The sequence below is a fragment of the Amblyomma americanum genome, chromosome 2, assembly GCF_052857255.1.
Source record: "Amblyomma americanum isolate KBUSLIRL-KWMA chromosome 2, ASM5285725v1, whole genome shotgun sequence".
Taxonomy (NCBI): domain Eukaryota; kingdom Metazoa; phylum Arthropoda; class Arachnida; order Ixodida; family Ixodidae; genus Amblyomma; species Amblyomma americanum.
In genome coordinates this window covers 82,435,443-82,440,135 of record NC_135498.1, presented here as the reverse complement: position 1 = coordinate 82,440,135, position 4,693 = coordinate 82,435,443, and the positions used below count along the sequence as shown (strand labels likewise).

Genomic DNA, 4,693 nt, shown 5'->3' with positions numbered 1-4,693 from the left:
CTGACGCTCTTGAGAACTAAAACCGGTCTCTTCCGCAGTTGAATAGTCACTCAGGGAGGTGCCAGGACTTCTTTTAGCCCCATCTTCGTTACGACGCTTCTCGAGTCATGCGGCGCGTTCTTCTGGCGTCTCTTGAGCGCGTTTGCTCTTCCTCACTTCGTTCTGTCGTTGTTACATCTCTTTCGCGCTCTCCATAACGACTACAATACACCAAGAGAGAGAGAGAGAGAAGTTGTTGCCAGGAAGAAAGAAAAGAAAAGTGCACAGGCCTGCCCACTGGCTCAAGCCGAGCCACAATCGCTACCACGTGCAGATAATACGACAGTTGAAATATTGGGTAGAAAGACAGGATACTAAAGACGCGCTAAAGACAAGGCCGATCCCGGAGGCAGTGCAATACCGGGCCAACCGGTGGCGGGATTGAAGCATCCTTCAAACTCTCCGCCACATTTCCAAAAATAAGTCCAAATGGACCCGTAACAGATACTCTACTGGGTCTGGACAATCGCGCCCCTGGCGAAAGCAGTAGTGATCGCGCCCCGGACAATCGCGCCCTACAATACACCGAGGCGAAGCGCATACATATATACCCACCGCGAGGCGACACCTCCTCTCCCTCTACCCCAGCGGAGCACATCTGGTGGAGAGAACGGCGACGGGAGCGGCGTCAACGGCGGCGCCATCTGTTGGAGCATGGCTGCGGTACTGATGCTAGGGAACGGCGGCTCAAGGTCGTTCGTGGGCCCGCGCATGCGGCGGAAGTGCGCGACGAGCCCAAATGGCTCGTTGGCTCTAGTAGTAAAGTTTTCGCTTTAAAATACGGCAAGCGTCGAACCATCCACCCCTCAGTCGCGGCCAGGATGTTCACACCCTCACCCTCGCAGTCCATCCGTCAAGTGAGAGATCGTGCGTTGAGAATTCTGAGAGCAGGCCACTCTTAGAGGAGAGTAGAGAGGACAACAGTAGTTTCCAATTCTCTCCACAGTGTTGACAGCGCCGCTGCCTCCTAGTTACAAACATCACAGAGGTGGAGTGGCAGCCCAGGATCCTCTGCCCGTCCGCCCAGGCAGCCCCGTCGGAGAGGTGGAGACGGGCACTACCAGCACCTTCCCGATTGCAGTCTTTCGGCTGGTGGAGCACCACACACACCACAAGCGTGATGCACCGCACGCGAACCGGACGCATCGTGCGCCATTGGTGGGCGGAACTCACTTCTTCCCCCTCACTCCTTTCCTCCGCGGTGCGAGGAAGGAGAGCCCGACTCTCACAGCACAACGACCGACCTGGGTCGCAATGGCGCCATGAAAGAACAGCACGCGGAAAAACTGTACATTTTCTTTATTGCAACATCATTATAAGTGCTCTGCGCTTTTTTTCTGAAGAAGCGGCGGAGGAGGGGACAATTGGAATAAAACAGTAACTAGTTACGTGACACGGTAATCCTTCCATTACATCTTTGGCACCCTCATGACAGCTGTGGGACGGGTGCTCGCCGGAAGGGAAATTTTGTCCTCTGCGATGCTTCCTTCTGCGTATGAACTCGATGAAGTACCAGCCAGCCCTTTGGCACGGTTGCGTTGTCGCGAACTGTTCCGGGCATAAAAGGTTTTGTACAATACAGGGCCTTCGTCGTCACTCTCAAATGTCGACTTGATGGACTGTTTCTTTGTCCCAATTTGAATATGGAGTGGAACACTGGGCCCGACAGGTGTCAGCGCCCACGGAGATGAAAGTGCTTTCTTGTTCGGTCAGGTTATTTCCCAGTTGGTTTTCTTCAGTGCACATTGCAGAGCGGGCACATTTCACACGATCAGTGGGCTTCGGTTCCATATTGCCCACGGTTACTTGGTAACTTCAGCACGTGGCAGTTGTGAGCATACGTTAATAGTTTCTTGCAGCCTGTGTACTTGTCACGGATCTCCCCGGAGAACACTCGGACCGAAAGAATGGACTAGGCGACACGTGACACACACACTAGAACACAAAACTAACACAAAGACTATAAATACCCACGACCCGGGCACACTGCTACCAGCGTCAACTACTAGAGTTTTACTATTAGCGGTCGGCGTTCGTGCTCATGGTTGGTTCAGTGCGGCTGCGGCGTTGTATGGATCCAGTAGCCGGCGTCAAGGCGGCGTTCGACGTACTTGGGCTGGCGTCGCTGGCTGCATAGTATAAGCTCCCGGTCCAAGCGCCCATGGAGGTGATTCCGGTGTTGGCGTTGGGGGCACCACCCGGATGGGTGGCAACAGCGCTGGAGACACCCCTGGCCGTAGCAGGTGGTAGCGTCCTCTATTGACTCCCATGAACGGGCTCAGGCACGGCAGAAATTCTACGATGCGAAGCCGTAGAACGCGAGCTCACCGGAGCTATAGCCGGCGTCGGAGCTGTAGCCGGCGTTGCTCTCTTCCAGCCGATGAGTCCGTGACCCGCCGGAGCCTCCTCTTTTCTGTTCTTCGCCCCTGTGCCTCGCTCTCCCTCGTTCTTTTATAGCCTCGGCGTTACACGACGTAAGCCTTGTAGTCGTTTTCTCCTTCTCTTTTCCACCAATCTCTCTCCACCTCACCGAATGCTTCTCCAACAATCATCTCTCTACACCACACCGAATGCTTCTTTTTCATCTTCTTTATTCTTCGGTTAATCCACGTCGTCTTCTTCACACCTCTTTCCTTTAAATTAATTTAGGCTCCTTTGTGACTGTACTTGCGTTCCTGATAGTCTCTCTGAGATGACTTCTCTCTATATTTCTCCACATGTGACCTTCTCCATGCAAATAGCGGTGGATCTTCAGGGACTTCATTGTAAGGATGAATACTTACGGTTTAATCTTGCGTGGAACACTGCTCTTCGGTTTAGTTTCAACGGGCTTGCTGCTAGCTGTCCTATAGCTAGGAGTCTGCTTCTGTCTAGGACAGCTCCTGTTTTTACTTCATTTCTAGCGCGACGCCTTGACCTGAAGCGTGCTTCCCACTGGCCGTCTTGTTACGCTCTTGATCACTAAAGTTTTTACAAGATGCTTGTTTTCGTCAGAGAACCACGGCCTGTGAAATCGCCACAGACCATGCCTCGTCGTTCGTCATGGTCCTCTGAAGGCTTCTGTATCTTCCGCCTTCAGTCGAATCGCGACCTGCAGAGGTGCGCTCTCGCTTGCGTCCTAAATCATCGGCCTGCCCAACACTTTCCGCTGGCCTCGCTCCCCGAGTCTTTTGTGACGGCGAAGTAACGCGGTTGAGCTCTCTTGACCTCCGGGAAAAAGATCTTCGAGAAATCTCTGACCCACTGCGATTTTCTTGTGGGCTTCTGCCTGTGTTACCTTGCACCCGATGAAAGTCAAGCGGCCTGCCTCGGCGGCTGGAAAGTCGATGCCTGAGGTCCTCGCAGGAGGCTCGTTCATCCGGAAACCCTGCGGGCGTAGTCGGCGTGAGCCAGCATCCACGAACACCTGGTGATGGCGTTGGCGAACTGCGTCCCGGCCGCGGAGACCGGCCAGATGCCGTCCGAGTGCGCCCGTCACGGACAAGCGGCTGGCCGCGTTCAGAGGTCATTCTTGGAGGTGATCCCCGGGATACCTCAAAGAGCGTCTGCGGCGGTCCCCAGCTGAACGATGCGGGAGTGCCGCGGTCGAAGCTGAGGCCCGGGTTGCCGCGGCCGCTGTCGATGCAGGTGTGGGGGTGCAGCTCACCCTGCAGACAAAAGGTGTATGCTCCAGGAAGCTGGCGACCTTCGCAGACAGATTGAACCCATATTGTGGAGTCCACTCCAGTGTTCTCCATCTTCGGCATCTTAAAGCTCTCTTCTGAACGAACGCTTTCTTCTTTGCCTCAGTAAATATGGCACGTGCCCACGCGAGGGGATTAACCGAACGAACGCTTTCTCCTGTTCTACTCGCTTTCTTTCTCTTCACCTTACCTTGGTGTTCTTCGTCTTCTAGCACCCAATTGGAAGAAGTACACGGACACGATTGTTCTGTGCATTTTTAATGATATGCACACAACGTTAGTAAACATGGATCGTCACGAGCAATTAGCTCTCGTTCGTTAAATAATTTATAACTGAATATCTGCTCCCACGTTTCTGCTTCGGTTTAAGTCATTGAACGGCAGGTGTGACATCGTGAGCCAGGTTGAAATCAGGTGAGTCGCGGGCAAAATGATATATGACCGCTGATTGATTGTTTTAATTACAGATAAACGCTCTTATTGTGTGATGATCCTAGTTAGGGTTGCGTCACGGTTCCGAGGGCCTACTGAGCACCTAACAGTCTACTTAGCGGCTATCATCTAGCTGTCTCGGTAAGATAAGCCGCCCTATATACTTCTCAGCCAGCCCAAACACAGTAATGTTTTTAAAACGCCTTGACAAATTATCTTGCAGTCTGCTTCAAGAACATTTCAAAACATCTTGACAGATCTTGTAGCTCAGCACAGCTAAAGCGCCAATTGTTTTAAAGCTACAAGACATCTTGCAAGACAATGTAGAAATCTCAAAAACAGAATCCCCTCCTCTACAAAAAGCCTTTTATGACTGAGCACCAACACGCTCACTCGACGGCTGGAAGGCATCTCGGCACGATTAACAAGCCGTCTTGTAGTCGTTACAACTGGCCAAAATTTTTCGAGGATGTACTAGATGCACTGCGTAGCAAAAACAACTCAACAGCTGACTCTCTTGACCGTCCTCAGTGCACTTC

At 52.6% G+C, this 4,693-nt stretch overlaps 1 pseudogene; it reads right to left on the bottom strand.

Annotated features, from left to right (window-relative positions):
- Positions 1–366: 366 nt before the first annotated feature.
- Positions 367–527, bottom strand: LOC144122339 (U2 spliceosomal RNA; annotated as a pseudogene).
- Positions 528–4,693: the final 4,166 nt, after the last annotated feature.